The 24,545-nt window shown below is 40.0% G+C and overlaps 1 protein-coding gene and 1 long non-coding RNA gene across 7 annotated transcripts in view; one reads left to right on the forward strand and one right to left on the reverse strand.

The window, feature by feature from the left end:
* Positions 1–24,545, forward strand: part of st6galnac3 (ST6 (alpha-N-acetyl-neuraminyl-2,3-beta-galactosyl-1,3)-N-acetylgalactosaminide alpha-2,6-sialyltransferase 3) — a 139,906-nt gene that overhangs the window by 39,416 nt on the left and 75,945 nt on the right. The gene's annotated exons all lie outside the window — the stretch shown is intronic.
* Positions 17,574–20,140, reverse strand: LOC131553345 (uncharacterized). The gene is made up of 5 exons (XR_009274172.1): positions 20,082–20,140; positions 19,263–19,307; positions 19,084–19,158; positions 18,931–18,953; positions 17,574–18,368 (listed from the first exon to the last, which is right to left on the reverse strand). It is a non-coding gene; the product is annotated as an uncharacterized LOC131553345 (long non-coding RNA).

The following is a 24,545-nucleotide window of genomic DNA, read 5'->3' on the forward strand; positions in this document are numbered from 1 at the left end:
AGGTCACCAAGGGGAACTCCACCTTGCCTTTCTTCTAGCGCGATCCAGAGTGGCCCCGTGAAAGCAACAGTCAATACCGAGGCTTGAGCTCTGTGCCGCTCTGATAGGTGCACAGTTGGCAAAGTTGCTTGCAAATGAGCTCACTCTGAATTTGGACAAGATCACCTACTGGACTGACTCCACCATTGTGCTCCACTGGCTCCATTCTGAGTCCTGCCGATACAAGGTCTTTGTAGGCACCCGGGTAGCGGAGATTCAGGAGTTGACCAATCAGTCAAAATGGTGTTACATAAATTCTGAAGGAAACCCTGCCGACGATCTGACTCGTGGCAAGAACCTGCGAGATCTTATTGGCACCAACAGATGGCTTCAGGGTCCAGAGTTCCTACTGCAACCTCAGGAGGAGTGGCCCTCTCATCCCACCTCACGCGTTCCTGACTCCAAAGACACCACTGAACTTAAAGGAGGAACATTCTGTGGGATAACTATCACCACACCATTGATCCATGATGGAAAGAAATACAGTACCTGGACAGAATTGGTGGAGGCAGTCGCGCAGGAACTGCATGGGGCGGCCGCCCAGGATGATTTCCCTCCAGCTAGTACCTATGGAGAGGCAGAGACTGTTGTTCTGAGAAGGATACAGATGGACAGTTTCCCTGAAGATTATCAGCTGCTGAGAGTTTGACCCAGAAAATCAAGTCATATGAGTCGGAGGACGACTGAGGCGAGCAGAAGCCCTTGACCCACATACAGTGCACCCTATCGTACTCGACCCTCATCATCCAAACACCCAACTGCTTATTAAGGACTATGACACTCGACTCCATCACCCGGGACCTGAGCAAGTGTTTGCTGAGCTCCGCAGGAGGGTGTGGCTTCTGAGGGGCAGAGAGGCCATTAAGAAACATCAAAGGTCATGCCTCGAGTGTTGTAAGTGGAGGTCAAAACCTGCAACTCAGCAAATGGTTGATCTTCCTCCTCCAAGACTCAGATTATTTAAGCCTTCGTTCTATTCAGCGGGAATGGACTGTTTCGGACATTTCATAATAAGACTGGGACGCAGGACTGAAAAAAGGTGGGGTCTCCTATTTAAGTGTCTCACCACTCGGGCTGTGCACATAGAATTGCTAACCTCTATGGACAGTGACGCCTTCCTGATGGCACTGAGAAGGTTCATTGGTCGACGTGGCCAGCCAGCAGAACTGTACTCCGACCAGGGCACAAATTTCCGAGGTGGAGATACTGAACTCCGAGAAGCCTTCAGCAAACTCAGTCCAGACCTACAACAGCTGTTAGCCAAACAAAGGATCAGGTTCCACTTCAATCCTCCAGCTTCTCCAGATTCTGGACTGCGTTCATAAGGCAGTACCTACCAACAATGCAGACAAGAGGCAAGTGGCAAAGATCCTCACCTGACCTTGAACCTGGCACTGTAGCCATGTTAGTTGACCCCTAACTACCTCGGTCCTTGTGGCAGATCGGAAGAGTAACAAAAGTCTGCAGATGGACATGTCAGAACAGTGGAGATCCAGATAAAGGACAAGACGTATACCCGACCTATCGCTCGTCTGATTGTGCTTCCTGAAATCCCTGAAGAGGATGAGCTCCCTGAAAGTAAAGACAGACAATAGAAAACCTGAATCACTTTCCAACAGAGCAAATTTACACCTAAATTTGTGGGCGGCAGTGTTGGAAACGCGGGGCTTAGTGCCCCCTTTCGATCATCGCCATGACGCAGCAAAATGAAGCGAGAGAGAGACTTGTCCTGGGAGCGGGAGAAATAATCGCCTTTTGTGTGTTATAATGTACGTCTGTGACTAATTGTGAGTACCCGCTCTGCTCTATAGACTACTCTTGTTAATCCTAATATTCAGATACGAGACAATTTGGTATTTGTCCGCTGTTCGCGATCGAACGTGTGAAATGAGTGTAAGGCTATGCTAGCGCATTCAGCGCACTCCCGAGCTGTTCACAAATATGATATCACTATTTGTATTATCATCCTGTTCCGTACATTTTTATTCATATCATCATGCTGCTCTATTGGGAACTATTACTGTGAAGTTTATATAAGAGTACTTAATTGTTTGGATTTGTGATATTCATTGCAAGCCAATTTGGGGATTTTGTCACCAAATTTAGCTACTTTCTCATTGTTGCTGCGACTTTTATTAATTTTTTGCGACAAGGAGCTATTTTAGCTATATTTAAATACAAATAGTGATTTTTTGGAGATTTTTTTTTTTTACTTGGCCACACCTTGCCGTAGGCCCGTGACCTCCCACATTTACTCTCAATCATACCAATGAGTCTGTGCACAGTGTGCAGTGAACACGCATCAGTACACCTGCCATTCAGATATGATGGCACGCACCACCATTTCATTATAAGCTTCAAGATGGTGGAGAACAAATATGAAAAATTTGGATTATATCAGGGCACCAACTACTCAGTGCATGAACATCTTGTTTTAACCACAGACACAAATGTTATACCACAATTCATGCACAATCATGTCAACCAGATACTGAGAGACAGTGCATCATCGTGTCATGTGTGCTGGGATGCAGTATTTTGCACTTTGCAGTATAAAACACATGCAAATAGAAAAAGCACCAGCAAATCAAGAACATATCTTCATCAATTTGACAGCAGGTGCTGCAAATGCTCACAACACAAACAAATAAAGAAACACACTGCAAATGCTCACAACATAACCAAATAAAGAATTGTATTTGCGTTTCTTGTGTTGTGAGCATTTGCAGCGCATGTGTTGTCAAATTGATGAAGTTGTTTTCTTAATATGCAGGTGTTTTTTTTTTCCTATTTGCAGCGCGTTGAGCTCTCTCGGCCACCGTATAATAGAGTATGTTGACTGAAATAAATTTGTATGAATAAAGGTTTTGTTTTTGGAGAATCATAATATCTCTTATCTGTTGTATTTGAGCAGGACAGGGATGCACTTTGGTGACACATGAAACAAATGCCTAACATTGTGTGTCTTTACATAATTTCCATCATGTGCTTGCAGATCACAGGAAGAATTTACTGATTCAAATGTGTCGTGCAGAGTTACAAGAAAGCATTTCCTAAATTTCACTTCAGAATTTTGTATACTTTTGTTGTATTTTTTATACTGTCATAAAATTGTACTGTCATTGTAAAGTATATATTTACTTTCCTTTACCAATTTTACCTGTAATTACTTTCTTTTCATATTTGGCGACTTTTTGTGAAAAATGGAGATTTTTGTGGGTGGTTCTAGAGATTTTCTGAGGGAGGGGTTTGGCAACACTGATTGCAAGTATACGGGCACTTTCGGTTTAACGTGCCGATTATGTTTACATAAAAGAGCACAGCACTAAATTGTGTTGTATATTACCGCAGAAAGTTGATACTGTATATTGTATTTACACACTACATTGTATAGATTAATGTGATTTGTTTTGATACAGAAGTCAAGTATTGTTATGCTGATTATTTCTTTTATTTCTGTTTTATTGTAGAACCACACACACATACACCCTCCAATACATCTTCAGTGTTCAATAAACCCCTTTTGATTGAAGTTGACTGCCTGATCCACTCCTGTGTTCTGATCGACACACCAAGAGGAAGGCTAGAGAAATCCGAACCACCTTAGAATACAATCCTAGTTCAGCTCCATAACGCAGCCAATGAGCTTATGTAGCACATGTGTCAAATAATATGCACTTGTTGCTAATCTTAACCATAGGCCAGTAGGTTCAACTATGGAGATGCAATTGAAACAACAACAATTAAGTTAAAATAAATCTTTGTATTGAAAATAAATTTAAATGCTTTTCCAACAATCTGTCACAACTTTTCAATATCACGTCACAATTACATCAAATTTCAACTCCATTGAAATTAATAAAACAATTTCACCTGAATCTCTAGTTGGTTGTTAGATTAATAGGGTGCACCCTCTAGGCTATGCAAATTTCTTAGAATGCAACACCTTTGATATCACCGTAACATTTACAGTGTTCAAAATTAATAATTTTGACTGTTCACTTTATTACAATAACTCCTTGATGTTGAACACAAGGCAAAATAAACAGTTGGGAAGAAACAGTTCAAAGCTCAGTTCAAACTATTTGTTTGGAGAATTCAGTACACAAAAGAAAAGAAAAGTTCAGTACATCTGTTTGAAATGTTCCGTTGGAAAAAAAAGAAAAGATTCAGTTCAAAAAGATTTGATTCAACAGTTCCAATTTGACAAAAAAACAACTCCTTCCGAGTAAAAATAATACTCCTGAACAGTCACTTAAACAGCTCAGTTCAGTTTATGAAACGAAGCAGGCAATCAAAACTTTCCTACCCATTTCCTCGGGTGATGGTTGGAACGCAACTCTCACAACAATCAGTGTTGGGAAGGCTCAATCTCGCTGGGAAGGCTCGCCATCTTACATCATCACACTGAAATAAACGTAGTTCCAACGTAGGACAAAAAACCTGACCTGCATATACAACAGGCAGCTTTTAGTTCACAAACAAATTAAATTCACTGTTTTCAGTCACACATCAATACATACTAACACATACAGTATTTCCCTTTTTAACATTTAACAGTTATATTTTCATTGTACTTTGGTTTAGATAACGTCACGCTATTTAAACACAAAAAAATTGTTCATTCGTTATCATCATCAACAAAATATAACATTAGAAACTCCTATATACAATCGTTTTTAACCATTACATCCCTTTTGTCTTGTAAAACATCAGAACTCATCAGTATTTCACTCCAACAAAGAAATAAGTTTTTCACTCTCTAACTACTGAATACATTCCTACACATTTAATCACATTTGTAGCAGTACTCACCAAATCCAAAGAAAATAAACAAGGTTTCTGTTTTTATCTTCTCTGACGTATCTTAACTGTCTTAGAACAACACTGCTACTTGTTTCTCATCAGCCTCGAAGAGAAAAGAAAATGGCTACTCCCATCCCAGCGACTAGCGTGGTGGGGCGGGACTTCAATTTAGACTTCACGTAATTGGAAAATCATTAAAATGTCAATCGTCACACTAAAATGCTTTTTCACTTTAGATTCCTGCAGCGTGCTTTCAAAGTTTCTCTGAAACTCAACAGCTAGATAAGTAAACGGTCTTCAATCTGATTTCAGTGGATTATAACATTTGTCAGATTTACATTTTTAAACTAGAAAACATACAAGTTGTAAAACTACGTGCAGGTTATTAGTGTGAGGAGTAATTACAAAGCATGTCTTGTTCATATAACAGCACTAGCATTAGCAGCAGCAGCAAGCAGTTTTCCTAGTTCATGTATGTGAGAATCAGTGTTGGGGAGTAACCATGGTTCCCCGAGGGAACGAGACGCTGCGTCGATAACGCTTTGGGAACGCCCCTGTGTTCCCACGCTCTGAAACACGTGTGTAATCCGTCCGAGGGAATCCCGGCTGACGTCACCGGCGGAGATGACGTAGCGACAGCGGCAGCTTCAAAGTGAAGGAAGCGCTCGCAGGGGTGCAGATAGTATGGCATGCGACGCAGCGTCTCGTTCCCTCGGGGAATCATGGTTACATACGTAACCTGGGACGTTCTCCTTCGGGAACTCGAGCTGTGTCGATAACGCTTTGGGAACGACAATGCCCACGCCACCATACTGACAAATCCCTGCCTAGTGTGGAACGGCACAGCTTAGGCCGAGAGGACTGAGGAGCCAGGAGTGGCATCAAGGTCAAGGCTGTAGAACCTGACAAAGGTCAGAGGGGTGGACCATCCCGCAGCATTACAGATATCGTGCATTGAAACACCAGATGAGAAGGCCTTAGAGGCCGCCATACCTCTAGTAGAATGAGCCCTGATCCCCAGAGGTGAGGGGAGATCAGAAGACTCATATGCAGTGGTAATAGCATCCACTATCCATCTGCTGAGGGTCTGCTTGTTAGCAGGAAGACCCATCTTATAAGGACCGTAGCACACAAACAGTTGGTCCGACTTTCTCCACAGGGCAGCTCTGTGGACGTATGTGTCCAGTGCTCGCACTGAACACACACAATTAAGCTTTTCCTGGTCTGAATCCCGAAAGGGAGGTGGACAGAATGCCTGAAGAATCACTGGCCGTGGAACCACTGAGGGCACCTTCGGGACATACCCCGGCCTGGGGTACAGAAATGCTCTCGCCATACCAGGCGCAAACTCGAGACATGATGGAGCCACTGACAGGGCCTGCAAATCACAGACTCTCTTCAAGGAAGAGATGGCTAAAAGAAATACAGTCTTGACTGTAAGAAATCTCAGACGAACCTCTTCCAGGGGTTCGAAGGGAGCTTTAGAAAGGGCCTCTAGAACCACAGCCAAATCCCAAGTCGGCATCCTTGGGCGAACCGGAGGCCTCAGCCTCCTGGTACCCCGGAGAAATCGTGTTACTAACGGGTTCCTCCCTAGAGACTGCTCACCCACAGGGGTGTGGTGAGCAGCAATAGCGGCCGTGTAGACACTCAACGTGGAGGAGGATAACCCTGAGGCAAATCTGTCTTGCAGAAATTCCAACACTGACCCGATAGGGCAAACTACTGGGTCCAGCTGACTGCTGTGACACCAGGAAGTGAACAGTTGCCATTTAGCAGTGTATGATTTCTTCGTAGAGGGAACTCTGGACTGGAGTATGGTCTCCACAACCTCGTTTGAGAGACCGGATGCTATGAGTTGTGCCCCCTCAGGGGCCACACCCACAGTTTCCACAACTCTGGGTGAGGGTGAAAAATAGTGCCCCCTGCCTGTGAGAGGAGATCCCGCCGGACGGGAATCTCCCATGGAGAGTCTTCTAGAAGGGCTACCAGGTCTGCAAACCATGGACGGCCCGGCCAGTACGGGGCTACTAACAAGAGACGAACCCCGTCCCGGCGAACTCTCGCCAGAACTCCCGGGAGCAGAGCAATCGGGGGGAAGGCGTACAGACGAAGCCTCGGCCACATCTGTACCATGGCATCCAGCCCCAGTGGAGCTGGACGAGTCAGAGAGAACCAGAGGGGACATTGTGAGGTCTCTCGAGACGCAAACAAGTCCACCTGGGCTCGACCGAACTTCTTCCAAATCTGCTCCATCACCTCGGTGTGGAGCATCCATTCCCCGGGCCTCAGCCCCTGTCTCGACAGGATGTCTGCCCTCTGATTGAGGTACCCAGGGATGTACACTGCTCTCAAGGAGAGCAGTTTCCCTGGGCCCACAGAAGGATCTGGCGCGCCAGCCTTTACAGGGGGCGTGAGCGCAGACCCCCCTGGCGGTTGATGTAAGAGACCACCGACGTATTGTCTGTGCGAACTAGCACATGATGGCCTCTCAGGTCTGGGAGAAATTGCTTCAATGCTAGAAATACTGTCCGCATCTCCAGGCAGTTGATGTGCCAGCCGAGATGGGGACCTTCCCACAGACCTTGGGCGGAGCGGCCACTCATGACCGCTCCCCAGCCCGTGAGGGAGGCGTCCGTCGTTAGCGTTTCGCGACGACATGGAGCCCCCAACACGGGGCCTTGTGACAGGAACCACGGTTTCTTCCACATGTCTAAGGCACGTAAGCATCGCCGCGTGACCTTGATCATGCGAAATGGGTTGCCCCTCGGGGAAAACCCTGTGGTCCTGAGCCACCACTGCAAGGGTCTCATGTACAGCAGGCCAAAAGGTATCACGTTGGACGCAGCTGCCATCAGACCCAACAGTTTCTGAAACTGCTTCACAGTGAGTGACTGGCCTTCTCTCACTCTCTTGACTGTCGTGAGGATCGACTCGATACGAGCAGGGGACAGATGTGCCTGCATCGTGGTCGAATCCCACACCACGCCCAGATAAGTGGTCCTCTGTGCTGGAGGAAGCACACTTTTCTTTGCGTTTAGTCTTAAACCCAAGTCTTTCATGTGAGCGAGAACGACATCTCGATGCCGAACTGCTACCTGCTCTGATTGAGCTAAAATCAACCAATCGTCGATGTAATTCAGTATGTGGATGCCCTGGAGTCGCAAGGGAGCCAGAGCAGCATCCACACACTTCGTGAAAGTGCGGGGTGAGCGTGCTAGACCGAATGGAAGAACCCGATATTGGTACGCTTTGCCCCCGAAAGCAAACCTCAGGAACTTCCTGTGTTGAAGAAGGATGGATATATGGAAGTAGGCGTCTTTCAGATCTATAGTCACAAACCAGTCCTCGGACCTGATTTGGGACACGACTTGCTTGATAGTAAGCATCTTGAACTTGAGTCTCATGACTGAGCGGTTCAACAATCGCAGATCTAAAATTGGACGCAACCCCCCATCTTTCTTCAGAACGAAGAAGTAACGGCTGTAGAACCCGGACTCTCTGTCGAGAGGAGGGACCACCTCGATGGCCTCCTTCCTCAAGAGAGTAGCTACTTCTTGTTCCATTACCAGAGCCTGCTCGGGGCCCACCAGAGTGGGAAACACCCCGTTGAATAGAGGCGGACGCGACCCGAACTGAATCTTATACCCTCTCTCTACAGTGTGCAGGACCCATCGAGATACATTTGGCAGAAGCTTCCACGCTGCCATATAATGTACTAAGGGAACCAGTCTCTCGAGACTGGCCTCTGGTGTACTTTGAACTGCTAGCTCGGTGCCCTGAAGCGGAGGACCGGTAGGGGACGGCCGATCTAGCTGTTCTAGAGACTTTATTGGGGGTAGCGAGCCCCTCAGGACCGCTATGTTTCCGGGCGGAGGCTGGGGGATATACTCGCCGGAGACCGATGTGCCCTGAAGCACCGTGGGTGGCAGAGTTGGCAGACCGATCTCCCGAGGGCACTGAGGAGAGACGGGCACCGTGTAATGAGGTGTGTACCGCTCTTCCCCAGAGGGGCCTGCCCTCCGACGTCCTGGACTGAAAGCGTCAGGACCTTTTGGCCGAAGCCTTCTTATTGAAAATGACGGTCCTCAGATCCGTCATTTCCCTTGCGGACTTCGACCTGGAGCGCCGCCCCCCCCTCCTGACTTTCTCTTTGAGGAGGTTTACGAGTGGCGACACTCCGCTTTTGGACTTCTCGATATGAGGAGCTGGTACATGGCTGGGGCTGATTCCGCCTATCAGCCCCACTTTGAGAACGGCGAGGGAGAAATCGCTGAAAAGCTGCCGCCTGTTTTTTAGCCTCCTGAAACCTGTCGAAGACTGTGTTTACCGCGTCGTCGAACAGGCCAGAAGACGAAATAGGGGCATCTAGTAGAAAGACCAATCGATGTTTAACTTGGCCACAGCTCTAGTCACTACCTCCAACAGCTCCTCAAACAAGACAGACTGTGGTGGCAAGTCCACAGACTCGTCTCGATCGGCGCTCGTATCATCTCCCTCCTCAGAGGAAGACAACACAAACGCCGAGCCCTCTCTCGGGGCGGAGGAAACCATTTCAGAACGTGCCTCCGTCCCCAAAGAGTGAGAGCTAGATCTGGCAGGGGAAGAAGGAGAAAAGGACGTGCCCGTCTCCTTTCTTCGTGCCAGATCCATCTCCGATCCCCACGATTTAAGGCGCCGCTCTGCCTCGGCAGAGGTGGGACCCGAACCGCGGGGAACGCTGGCGAGATCACCCTCCTCAAAGAGCGATCTCCGGTAGCGAAGCGTCCGCATTGAAAGACGCACACAATGCGGACAGTCAGCTTCCTCGAGAGCTGACTGCGCGTGCTTCGCTCCCAGACAAGCAACGCACAAACTGTGTGTATCCCCGCCCGTAATGAAGCGAGGGCAGGGAGGAACACACAGCCTGAAACGCTGCTTGTCAGACTCATATTTCTTGCCAGATGCCATATCAATAATAATAATACGGGACAAACAACAGTAAATAGGACGTGAAACACATAGAGCGCTTACTGAACAACAGAAGCTGCCGCTGTCTCCACCGCAGGTGCTTTTATAACTTCCTGGTCGCTACGTCATCTCCGCCGGTGACGTCAGCCGGGATTCCCTCGGACGGATTACACACGTGTTTCAGAGCGTGGGAACACAGGGGCGTTCCCAAAGCGTTATCGACGCAGCTCGAGTTCCCGAAGGGGAACTAGTTACATGTAATGGAATTACATAACTTAATTACAAAATAAAAGTAATTGTAATCAGTTACAGTTACTTAGAAAAAATGTGTAATTAAATTACAGTTACTTATGAAAATGTTAAGGATTACAAAGGAGGTTACATCTGATTTTTTTCACACACACTCCCACATACAGATTTAATTGACTTCTTTCGTGAATTGCAGTGACTACTCTAAAATATGAAACACCAATGTTTCAGAAGTTTATAATATGCTTATCTGATACCTCTTATATTTCCTATATGGATTTATGTGTATGCTTTATTTTTTTTAAGATTAACTCTTTTTTTTCTAAGGCATTGTTAGATCCAGTGTTTCCTGTCATAGCTATGCAAAGATTTGATTTCAAAAACAGTATCATAGCTATTAAATTATTAAATTATCTTGTTATGATTTTAAAGTAAGTCTGATTTTGTGGTGGCTGTGCTTCAAAGGGGACATCGGATGCCCATTTTCCACAAGGTGGTATGATTCATTAGGGTCTTCTTGAAATGGTCTCAGTGGTCATGTAAAACAACACCCTTTTTACCTTGTCAAAAACAGCTTGTTTCAGTGCATATCTCTTTACATGCTAATGAGCACTGCTCACCCCGCCCCTCTCTTCTGTGGAAGTGATCCATTCTTGAGTTTTAACTTTTTTACAAAACCTTCCTTGAATTGTCCCTCATTCAGAAAACAGTCTGGAGTAAAATGATTTGCGCAGCCAGACATAAACGAATTTAGTGAAAGTGAAATGAAGCAACATATGGCCAAGTATGGTGACCCATACTCGGAATTTGTGCTATGCATTTAACCGATCCAAGTGCACACACACAGTAGTGAACACACACACACACACACACCGTGAACACACACCCAGAGCAGTGGGCAGCCATATTGCTGCGGTGCCCGGGGAGCAGTTGGGGGTTTGGTGCCTTGCTCAAGGGTCTCACCTCAGTTGTGGTATTGAAGGTGGAAGAGAGCGCTGGTTATTTACTCTAAAATCAAAATGGCTTGATAATTGAGACTGTTTAGGTTTTTGGGGGATTAAAAAAAGGAGCGAATTTCTATCATTGTAGGGTGGTTGTGTCCACAAACTGCTAAGACACATTTATATGCAAATTAAGATATTTTTCCTCCAATGTCTCCTTTAAAATTAAAATATTATAATCTTAATTCAAGTGATTAAATATTTCAAAAGTCTGACAGCAGTGTGGAGTACTACTGTAAGGTTAACCCTTCCTGGTTAACATGTTAGAAAATGATTAACAGTCGAAAACATTAGAAATTTAGAAAAGTAATCAAAAAGTAATCAAATGTAATCAGTTACATTACTTTAATAAAGTAACTGAAAAGTTACACTACTTATTACATTTTAAGTAGGGTAACTTGTAATCTGTAACCTATTACATTTCCAAAGTTACCTTCCCAACTCTGGTGAGAATACAACGTCAAGCGTCGCAGATTTTAGAACAGTAAAGTGAATTGGGGATTACCTTATTTGCCCGAAATCTCCAATGCTTTTAATATCTTCTGTGGTCATTCATTTCGACATAAACCGCGAACAGATCACTTTCAGATGCACACCTCACTAGTGGGGTCGGTTTGCAGTTGGTATCTTTAAAATATAAAGATACTACTAATAATAAATCATTTCCAATCAGTAGCCCATGTACAATGTAGCTAATAGTAGGACACTCTTAAACTGGAATTTACTATTTGTGTATTTAGTTGGGATTATAGTACTTTCATGGAGAGTAGCAGCAGTATCGTAGAATTCAGATCGCGTTATTAGCGAATTGTTAAAAGCAGTATGCATAGCAAATCAAGTCAAATTATTACCGTTGTTTATAGCAGCAGCAGCAGAATGTATCTGGTTGCATGAAATTTCAGTGATAACACATGGGGTAAGTAACTCTTTAAAGTTGAAATAGGCTTTTATTACTTTGTTTATTTAACAGGGCGTAAGGAGATTTTGTGAACTCTTCAAAGTGAAATAGACATTATTTGCGTTTCATTGTTTAATAAAGACGCTTATAATTGTAATTACTTTTCTGTAGCTGTAGCAGAAGTATGCATAGCTAGATCGCAATGTTTAGCGAATTTTAATAGCTACAGAATGGCATAGCAAATTCAGATGCAATGTAAGAAATAATATTAGCAGCAGTCTGCATAACAATCAATTATTATTGCTAATATAGCAGGGGCAGCAGAAAGTACTTTATTCGCATGAAATTTCAGTGATAATGCATGGATGGGCTACAGCAATTCTAGTACTTTCATGGAGTGTAGCAACAGTATCCATAGAATTTCAGATTGCGTTATTAGTGAATTATTAATAGCAGTATGCATTGCAAATCAAATTATGCGTTTAGTTTCGGCAGCAGTAGGTAGACCATAGTTTACATTTACATTTACATTTATTCATTTTGCAGATGCCTTTATCCAAAGCAACTACAATTGCTGAAGTTTCAGTGACTAAAAAAATGGATGGTATGTGAACTCAAGCGAATAGGCATCATTTGCGTTTCGTTTATTTAAAAGGGGCTTATAGCAATTCTAAGTACTTTTGTGCAGCTGTAGCAGCAGTATGCATAGTTATTCAGATCGCATGTAGCGAATTTAATAGCACCAGCATGCATAGCAAATTCATATGCAATGTTAGAAATAATATTAGCAGAAGGAAGTCAAATTATTGTTGCTAATATAGCAGCGGCAGCAGAAAGTAGTTTAGTTGCATGAAATTTCAGTGATAACGCATGGGGTAAGTGACTCTTTAAAGTGAAATAGGCATTTTATTTCTTTGCTTATTTAACAGGGCTTACAGTAGATTTTGTGAAGTCTTCAAAGCGAAATAGGCATTATATGATTGCGTTTGCTTTAGATGCTTATAGCAATTCTAAGTACTTTTGTGCAACTGTAGCAGCAGTGTGCATAGCTATTCAGATCGCTAGTTTAGTGAATTTTAATAGCAGGGGTACACATAGCAAATTCAGACGCAATGTTAGAAATATTGGCAGCAGTCTGCATGGAAATCCAATTATCATTGTTGCTAATATAGCAGCAGCAGCAGAAAGTATATTTAGTTGCATGAAATTTCAGTGATAAGATAACGCTTGGATGGTAGTAAACTTTTTAGGTGAAACAGACATTTTATACTTTGCTATTCAATTCAACAGGGTTTATGGAAATCTTCAAAGCAAAATCAGCGTTAATTGGTTGTGTTTGGTTATTTAATAAAGGGGCAGTAGCAATTCTAAGTACTTTTGTGCAGCAGTATAGCTATTCAGATCGCAAAGTTAACAAATTTTATAGCACGCATAGCAAATTCAGATGCAAAGTTAGAAATAATATTAGCAGCAGCATGCATAGCAAGGCATATTATCGTTGCTAATGTAGCAGCGGCAGCAGAAAGCGCTTTAGTTGCATGAAATTTTTGTGACAACCCATGGAGGGTAAATTAACCCTTTAAAGTGCAATAGGCATTTATTACTTTGCTTATTGAACAGGGCTTACAGCAGGTTTCGTTCAGCAGCAGTAGATTATGCTTTGCAAATTCTGATTAAATATTTACAACCGCAACAGCTCGCACAGTAAATTCCTACTACAACATTGTGAATATCATTGACAGCAATAGCATGTACTTCAACTCAGTATTGAAATGTTAGTGAATATTATCAATAGCAGCAGTAGCAGAAGTTTTGTTGCATTGGCCGTATCGCATTGCATACATTGTGGACAGCTTTACCTATCGCAACAGAGTCTATTGACTTTGTCATATTGTGCCGCTCGCATCTGGTGTAGACACCGTGTTAGAGTAAAATAGGCATTCGCGTAGCTACTTATATGTCTAATTAATGAAGCTCTCAGCAGTTCAGTCTCTTGTGCAGTAGCAGCAGCTTGCATAGGCATTCAGTCATCTAAATTTTTCTCAGCAGCAGCATGCACAGCATTTCTCTATTGCAAATTTTAATTTGGACACAATATAAAAGCAGACAGCTGCATTTAAATAAAGTCACTGTAGTGTCTTGCTCAAGACCATCTTGGAACGAGCCATGCATTTAGCAATGATGTGTTCATAGAATGCAAACATTATTGTTCTTAATATGCAATATAAATATTTTAAATTATCAAAATAAATGAGCAGCTGCTTTTGAGGCAGAATTAGTCCTGGGCATATACAGTGATTTATTCTTTCGCCAAATATTTTGTTAGCTTATTAATAAGTTAAAGGTAATTATTTCCATTGCAGTAACGTTGATGAACGTTAATGGGAAAAAATGTAATAAAATTACAACTCTTGAATGACAAATTTAAAACGCCCAAGCCTGAGTCAGGTGGTTGCTGGGGGTTACTTCATCTATCAGCCTACAGTGTGATTCTTGTTTGTTAATGACACACATAGTGCACGTTTCTACTTAGGTAATTTTGAGCAATTGGCCCAGACACACATAGTTATTTAGGTCATTAGTTAAATAAACCTAAGGGTACAGCACCCAGGTTCACATTGTTAAGCCACTAGTTCATTTATCTGGGCTCCATTAGCCCAGAAACACATTTAACTCAGGTCACTAGTTTAAGCTATCTGGTCAACCGATCAGGTACACACAGCCATAGTTCACTAGCGTTAAGCCATTCGGCAAAGCCGGCCCAGGCTCACATAGATAGCAAACACGCGGTCTTACGGCTCTCTGGAGCAGCAGCAGTGCATATGTCTTGGCAATAGATCTGCTTGCTCTGGGGGGTTTTATCTTATATATTTCTTCTGCCTTATAGGGATGATTTTAAGCATATTATTGGATAGCAGCAGCATACATATTTAATTGTTTTATTTTCTTCTTCCGGCTTTGTTGGGGGGTTATTTTATATGCTATTTGTGTAGCAGCAGTATGTCTTAAATACTCACGGCACCGTATCATCATATCCATTGGCAGTAGCAAGTTCCTGTACTTGCTTGCAGTAGCAGCGATAATCTACAACTACAGCAATAACCAACAGCAGCAGCAATTCAGCAGCAGTGTAGCAGATCTATTCCACCAAGACCAAATACATTAACATTGTCATATGCTGTATGGAATCAGCGATGGTGACCTGGATGATCCTGGATCATCCTGGATGACCAAAAACAAAGAAGATAATCCAAAGCACAATAAATGTAAAAGCTTTACAAGGTAAAGACAATACCTGACAAGGAACTGAACAAACTGAGGGCATATAAAAAGGCTAATGAGAATTAAACAAGACACAGGTGTACAACATAATCAGTTACTAAGGAGCTAGTTACTAAAACAAAGGAAACAGGAACTAATGCTACATTCCAGACAACTCGAAATTCAGATTTTTCCTACCTCCTACTGGGAAACAACATATAGGGCCAGTTTTACTAAACAGGGCAAATTTGCGTGAGAGCGCAATTCCAAAACAGCTACGATGGGTGTGGAAATTTCTGCAGGTGATTTACTAACAATGCGCGAATTAAAGAACACAAACGCACCATCTCATTTACATATTGACCAACGCAATATACCAAGCGCAGTGCAAATTAGCGTAGTCACAAAATAAAGAATAAAGAAATAAAGAAGCCACAGTACGTTGAAAAGAACAAGGGTTGGAAGAAGTTTTGATAGACCTGGTATTGCTTGACTCCTAGTTGAGGGTTTCAAGTCATCTTTTATTTCCTGAAGCAAATTAAAATGAACATGGCTTGGCAAAGATATGTTCGGATAATGTTCTTCTGACATTCCAAATAAATTAATACGTGTGGAAAAAATCCTCTCCTTTCTACCACACGCTCTCTGTTGTCTGCGGTGTCTCCTCCTATAACAACAATTGCAGCCATTTCAAGCGCGAAATAGCTTGACATGCTTTTTTTAGATGTTAAATAATGGCGCAAATACCAGTAATTTGATGAGCATTAGTAAATCTTGTAGCGTGATTCATTTGAATACTCTCCTCTAGGGATGTTCATTTTAACTGTTTAACCGTTAACCGACCGATAACAATTTTGACCGATTAATAAAATCAGTTAAATGGTTTAAAGTCACTTATTTTTTTTATTTATTTTTTTTTCAGTAATTTATAAAAATATTTTAGAAGGTTTTCTGCATGGTTAAAATAAGCTGCGCGTATAAAAAAAATATGTTTTTTAGAGAGAGAAAGAGAAAAACAATAACATAAGTCGCCTATAAGTCGCATTTTATTATTTCATTCAGAAATAGGCTGACGCGAATTACAAACATTATAATAAACACTGTAAACATATAGGCTATTTTAGTTCCCCTCACTCCTCAACAAATCCTTTCAATTAACAGTAGGCTATTTAGAAAAGAACAAGAATTAAAAACGTAAGAAGCTATAGGCCTAGCTATATAAACGACAAACCAAAACAAATTAATTTAGGCTAAACGAAACTGAAACCAATGTTGGGTCTCTCATTCGATACAAAATCAAATGTTTCCGTATTCGTGATATATTTGAATGCCAAAATATTATTTACCTTTTATGTAGCCTGGGCCTACTTCACTCGCGTTCCAATATCCACGTAAAACAAAACATTTTGTATAACTTCACGGCGGTACGGTGATAACGCTTAACGGCACAGATTTTACTTTTTATAATGATAATGAACAGGCTGCATTGTCAAGGTAGAATGCGTAACTGTGCGCGCATGCGGCGCTGCACTGTAAAAAGTAATTGGTTAAGTTTACTTAATTATATTGTGCAAACTTGTTGCCTTAATTCAATTAAGTAATCTTAACTTAAAAAGTAATTTAAGTTTACTTAATTACATTGTGAAAACTGGTTTCCTTAATTAAATTAAGTAATCTTAACTTAATTGAATTAACCTTTTCAGTGGTGAGTTTAAAATATTCTAGCGGTCCCCCCAGAGTGAGTTTTTTTAAGGCGACTGTTATTTTTGTTTGCCATTACTGTTTCCATGGCGACTTGTCATGATTGTCACGTGACACACCGCGGCCACAATAACACTGTATGACAGATGGATCGCTTTTATTTCGTTTTTCCTTTTTTATTTAATATGTTCACAAACTTGCTTACCATGTCATGGACAATCTGATATTCTGATTCACAAATATGCGCAAATGAGTGTGTTTTGTCGTTTAAACACCTTTATAAATGATCTTGATCGTGATCTGTAATGTGATATGGGCGCCGCCATGTTTGTTCGCGCCGCAGTTCAGAGAGTCCTGTCAGTCTGATTTACAGCACGTGAATTCATCAATTCAACGAAATACATGCAAGTAAGTGGCTGGTGAACTGCGTGAAGAATAGAGTGAACTTTATTGTTACTTACACTATGTGTATCTGATATGAATAAAACAAATCGGCAAAGTAAATTTGAATGGATTGTTATTGTTGCTTCCATAGACATCTGTGTGTATTTTACAAGCTCTAAATGTATTGTTTTACTAGTACTTATGTGTATTTGAATGTCTGAAACCTAAAATATGCATTATGCTGTTAAGAACACTGCTTAGTTGTGATAATATGACAATCGCAGTGCACATCTCTCTCTGAGTCAGCGCCAGTAAACGCGCGAAACCACAGTTTGAATTTGGCAGTTATGCGACGTCACCGAACGTTCTAAATCCCATATGTGGGACTGTACTCCCAGGGGCACGGAAATAAAAATCCCATATGTGGGACCGTACCGCTCAAAAGGTTAAGTGTAATTTAAGTCTTATTTACTAATATATTAAAAGTATTCTTTACTTATTTTAAGTCCTATTTACTTAAGCCATTTAAGTTTAGTTAACTTAATTGAATCTGTGATCTGAGGAACACTGAGAATAGCTATACCTAGTTAAAAAAAACACACAGCTGGCCATTCACATTTCAAAACATTTATTTTTCAAAATGCAGAAAACAAATGTAAATCAACATGGAAATAGTTGTTCATTAACAATGCTTGAATCAGAAAAAATCCCAAATTAAATGTTAAGAGTTGTACTTTTACATTTAGTCATTTAGCAGACGCTTTTATCCAAAGTGACTTACAAATGAGGACAATAGAAGCAATCAAAACCAACAAAAGAGCATTTGAGCACATTAAAACAATAAAAAGAATGCACACACAATATACTTTAACTTGCATAGTAACAAAAACATTTGCTCATACTGTCTAACTCCTTTGACATGTATTGCAATTTCAACTTGTGTCATCAAGTAAACACAATAGCTGAATCAAGAGAAAACATGAAAATAAACACGCAAGACTTTTCCTCTCCGTGTTGTGCCCAAGCTGGACAGGAATGCCACGGAGAACTGCAGTGTGTTGAAGAGTAACCTCAGTTTCCTGAAAAGAGGGAAGGAAGAGTATATAAAATGAGATTCCATGTTATTCTGTATGTGTAAAGAATGTCTTATTTATTGTTTTTAATTTGCTGACAATCCATTTAATTTAATGAGGCAGTCCTTCTAAAAATTTAAATTCTCTTTATCATTTATCACCCTCATGCTAACCTCCATGTATATTACTTTCTTCTGATAAATACACGATTTTTAGAAAAATAATCAATCTCTGTGAGTCCATATTTGATGCTTTAAAAAAAAACATACACACAGCAATTGTGACAGTAATTCATATGAGCCCCAGTGGAGGAATAAATGTCTACTAAAGACATCTTCACAACATCTCTCTCGTTTTTGAAGCATTAATTTTAAGGGTCCCTTCCTCTAGCATTATATGGTCTCACATAGATGGATTATTTTTCAAAAAAATCCTTAGATAGTGTTTATCTGAAGAAAAAAGTCATATACATCTGGGACAGTATAAAAATGAGTAAATGATCAGATAGATTTTTGGGAAGAGTATCCCTTTAAAACATCCTTTTCTGCCAAGCAAAGTCATCACATACCTTCTCCAAGTTGTCTGTTTTTCCTGCCAGGATTAAAAGATTTAGAGAGAAAAAAAAACTGTGATTAGTGTAGAACAACAAAAAACACATTAATGATAATATCTTTAGCATAATTTTCACTCATGCACTTTGTATTATATTAAAGAAACTAACCTCATATATGTACGTATTGCTTTGGAATCACCTTTTGTATCTCCTCAAATGCATATTAATCCAGCAGGCATGAGTCTGTAATAAGATGATGCAGGTAAAAACAACTCATTTAATTCATGAACAACAGCAGATAAAACCTAACTGACCATGAATATATCTAAAAGACTGTAAGTACTTACTTTTGTGATGTAATAACATGCAAAGTTGTCACAAAAATCTCTTTCCTAAAAAAAGACAAGGATAGCAATTATTAACTGGATTGAAGGAAAACAAAAGCATAGATAAATAAATAAAACATTAAAATGTCACAAATATATATATATATATATATATATTCCATTAAAGAATACTCCATGAATTAGAGTCTTTTGAAGCTAACAGTTATTTAGTAAAGGACAGTTATTTATTAAAGAGTTATTTTCTCTTTATCTTTTGTTTGATTAACATTAATAACATACCACAGCAGGTTTATTTAGGCTGCTGTCACTTTAAGAAGAAAAAATCTAATATACTGATCAACATCTGTTTTTCTCCTAACTGTTCACGTTCATTTTAGACATAACCGACTGTGTTTATGTGAATACTAAGAAAGATTGGTATTTTACATATCTGTGTGTTTATTTCATTTCATTCAAATGCCACGAAACAGAACACATTTCTGAACTTGAATGCTGACAGGCATCAGCACGCGCGCACAGAGATCCGTTGCACGAGTGTTGAGCTCAGTTTTCTTTCTGCGCACTTTTAAAGTATCAATCAAGCAAGTCCCGTTCTTTAATCTCCATTCATCCGTGCTTCATCACTCTAACGTGTCAGTAATTCAAACACTGAACACTGCGCGGATATATTTACCAGGCACGACATAGACGACATAACTAAATGTATATTGACACTTTATATTCGACAAAACACATGCATTAATCCGCTAACTTTGACTTTAATATCATATAATCAAGTTCCTTAACATTAAACTCAAACTTATATGTATAAATACTCACCAGTTTTATTGTTTATCAGCCGAGGTCTTCCACAAAACAAGATGGCCGTTGATCAGAAAATTCTCAATCCAAACCCTGATGACGTCAGTGGTCACATGGCTTGCACAGCACTCAAACAAATCATGCTAACTTAACTAGGGACATTTGAGTAACTAGGACTTTTAGCACAAATAGTAAGATTTAATAGATCTACATCAGTAAGGTAAACAAACAGGTGCACTTTAAGTAAAGTCAACAAAATGAATTGAGGTAGCACATTTGTTCGATTTTACAGCGTGGAGCAATCGCTTGATTCCCCCTTCTAACAGTGGAAGCAACTACTCCTTTTAGTCATGAAGATAATCGGAATTGTAAAAGGTTTGCTTTTATTTGTGTACATTCACAATAAAAACTAATCTTTGCGCTTTTGTAAAATAAGTCAAAAATATAGGATGCCGCTTTCTGCTGTCTGGTTTCCTTTCGCACACGAAAATCTGCATAGGCTACTTGTTGCACAGTTTTTCTTTCGTTTTCTTAAATTATGATTTAAGTGAAAATATATTTCTCGTATAGGCCTATTTATTCGTTATAATATATATATTAGTGCTGGGCAATGATTAATCGTGATTAATCACATCCAAAATAAAAGTTTTTGTTTATATAATATATCTGTGTGTACTGTGCATATTTATTATGTGTATATAAAGACACACACATACAGTATATATTTTGAAAAGATTTACATGTATTTACATGTATATATTTATTAATATAATTTATATGATATATAAATATATTTAATATATAATCATAACGCATTTTTCTTAAATATATACATACATGGGTGTGTATTCATATATACATAATAAATACACACACATATATTATGTACACAAAAACTTTTATTTTGGATGCGATTAATCGCGATTAATCGTTGCCCAGCACTAATATATATATATATATATATATAGCGCCTAGTTTTATTATGTTTTTCTCCGCTGCAGAAGCGCTGCAGGTGCATGATGTGATGGCTATGATGACCATGTGAATCCTCATGTTTTGTTGTTTGCTGCTTTTTGCGCATGTAAAATTAATTTTACATGTTAGCATTTTTACACTTATTCTTTCTAATTTAATTCAGTTCTAATTTAAAATAATCTTGTTGGTTAACGGTTAATAATCGGTTAACGAGCGTCGGTTGTCGGTTAGGAAAAATAACCGAAATGGACATCCCTACTCTCCTCCCATAAATTTTGCGTCTGAAAGGGAAACTCCTACAAATGCATGTTAAATAAGATCAGGCACAAATATACCTCTGTCCATGCCTTTTCAGTGCTAATTTGTCACTGCGCGTCTTTAGTAAATCCTGACAGAACTATTTTAACGCCAAAAGACTGTTAGTAAATCTAGCCAGTAGAATGCTGCTTGAAGTCGGATATCCAACCTGTGAACTCGGGACTGATCGATCAACCCAGACCTCTGCGAGACGCATCATTTGACATCACAATGAACATAATGTGGAGCTACTTTGTCAAACTTTAAAACATTTCAACCCAAATTTGGGTCAAATGTGGTCAAACCCTGCCATTGGGTTACATCTTTAAATTTTCAAGCTGTTTTATTGGCGAACCTTATATATATCAGAATAATGTCAATATCATATAATTTAATAATTCTATTAGTCTTTCCATGGTTGAAATACTAATAGAATTATTAAATTATATGATATTGATATTATTCTGATAGATATAAGGTTCACATGCTACAGCAGTCCATCATGCCACATTAAAGACCATCAAAACATCATTTATTGTTTGAATTTATAAAATTGTCGGAACTTAAAAGCTACTACTTTTCATATCAAAACAAAAAACAAAGTTTATTGCAATTATTGGATGTGGAGTAGACATTCTACAAATAATGCTTAATGAAGTTTTGTTCATCCATCAACTGAAGATCGATTTAAAAATGAGAAAATAATATTGTACCTGTTGTAGCTTATCCACATTGTGTGCACAAAATAGACACTTACACAATCAAAATGTGTCATTGGACAAGCGCTAGCTAAACTATACCTTTTAGGTCAATGATTTCGGCTCTCTCAATCTGATTAGCCAAATATTTTTGGTTGCTGAAATGTTTCAGTATCTTAACATTAATACAGGAACAAAATATTCATGGTATATCAAAATGCAAATACATATTGCCATCTGAGACTAGATGTATTGATTTTTTTTGTCTCTAAACTTTCTTGGGATCCCACTGCATCCACAGAAATAAAGCACAGACCTGCAAAAATATTTGGAAAAAATTTTACATGCTTACGCCGTGCTGTTGTAGCTGGACAAAGTGAAGTCGCAGATGCAGCATATTCTTCTTGTTTTTTCTCATCTCAGCTTTAATGAAAAAATGCTGTCTTATTTTCTCTGGGCTGTGGACTAATGTGGTGTATCATTCACTTTCTTTCATGAGTTCCACAATAGCAGCGGCAATGAACATTATGGTATTCTAACATCCGAACCGTCTACACAGCTGCCCAAAGCCCAACCATATTAATTTGCATTTCAAGTAACTTTGCTTTTCTAGCCCTTAGAAACACATGAATCACGAGTAACTGATCTGGCTCAACAGGGACCCGGTCCACAATGGTCCGTCAGCCATGCAAACAACACAATCAGTGTTCTAAAAGAAACCCAGACTTCAGAGCGTTTTTTTTTTTTTTCAATCTGTCTCATAAAGCCACAGGGAGTGAGCGAAGGCTTTTAGCTCTTAGAAAAATGTCCAACATCAATACGTCTCTTTCCTGCCTGCAGGTAACATAAGGCCAAGTGTCAGCTAAATTTGTGTTGTGTGTCCCATGAATCATTCATGGTGTCCCATGAGGTCAGAAAGGTTAAGGTTGTGGCCCTCTGTCAAATGACATGTCAGATTGTGTGCTTTCAGACAGGTTGCTGTGTAAGCTTCTTACATGTTCTTGCGTGCTTTCCATGTGAATGATGGACTTACTTTAGGGGAAAACCAGGATGACTGTAACAGAGGACAGCTGCAATGTGGACGACACTTTTTCTGAAAAAAGAAAAGTTGCAACGTTTAAAACATTATTGGATGTTTAGTATTGTTATTTTACTTTCTAAAATTAAAGGGGTCATATGATGCGATTTCAAGTTTTTCTTTCTCTTTGGAGTGTTACAAGCTGTTTGTGCATAGATAAGATCCCTGAAGTTGCAAAGACTAAAGTCTCAAAACCCAAAGAGATATTCTTTATAAAAGTTAAGACTCGACCACACCCTCCTAAAACGGCTCATTCAAACACCCCCCCACATGTCTACATTACGGTGTGGGGAGATTTGCAAAACACCGCCCAAACGTATACGCAATGAAAGAGGGCGGGACTTTTATTCTTGCTGTAGTACTGTTGCTGCCGCCGGCGCTATGTCCTGGAGACACTGTGTTTCGTTGTGAAATCAAAACTACTTTGTTTGGCCTTCCAAAAGAGGACACAACTACAAATCAGTGGTTAAGTTGTATTTACAACACTGTTCCAGAACAGTTCAACCCAAATATTAGAGTGTGTGCAGCACATTTTATGGAGGACTATTTCCTGAACCTGGGAGTAGCCTGCCAGATTCTCAAAGACTGTTTCTATAAAGTGGGGCAATTCCAACTTTGCAAGGGCAGTCTGGCGCTTCTGACTCACAGCCTGTAAGTATGTTTTCATATTTAAAGAATTTGCCACAGACTATTCAAACGCGAGTTTTGAGCTGTGTAGAGTAGTGCTTGTTGTTTGTCGTTTCTCCATTCACAAATGCAGACATGGTAATGTTTACGCGGCGCGATGCAATGTGATGCAAGAACGATGAGCTTTGTAAAAATCGGTGCATTTCAGAAAGGCGGGGCATAGAGCAGCAACAATAATGCACAGTATGTGGAAAATAATGTGTTTTTTTAATCTTAAACCGCATAAACACATTGCATTACACCAAATACACCAAATAATGTTCTATTTATCAACGTCATATGACCCCTTTAAGATAATTTCAAATTTAAACGATAAAGTCAGGAGCAAGTGATGTGCAATTAAAATGAAAATTATTTTGTTGAATTTTAGCTTTAAAATACATAATGGACATTATTTCATCTTGTTAAAAACTGTTGTTGACTCATCAATATATTTAAGTAAAAATAATTTAATATATTTTAAATAATTATGATGTACGTGATAAAATTTTTAGAATGCAAACTGAAATAAAATGCTTTTAAATTGTTACACTTTATGAAAACATATTTAATTATTATTTTAATTAATAAACAACTAAATTAATATTTTGTTATATTTTAAGCGTATATATTAGTTAAACAGGGTATAGTAAACAAAGTTGTATGTTCAATTATTAAATAATCGAAATGCCACAGTTCATGCTTCTTTTTTCGGTAACACATTATTTTACAGTGCCATTGTTGCATGTTACATGTACTGCACTTGCT

Source organism: Onychostoma macrolepis, chromosome 02 (assembly GCF_012432095.1).
Source record: "Onychostoma macrolepis isolate SWU-2019 chromosome 02, ASM1243209v1, whole genome shotgun sequence".
Classification (NCBI taxonomy): Eukaryota; Metazoa; Chordata; class Actinopteri; order Cypriniformes; family Cyprinidae; genus Onychostoma; species Onychostoma macrolepis.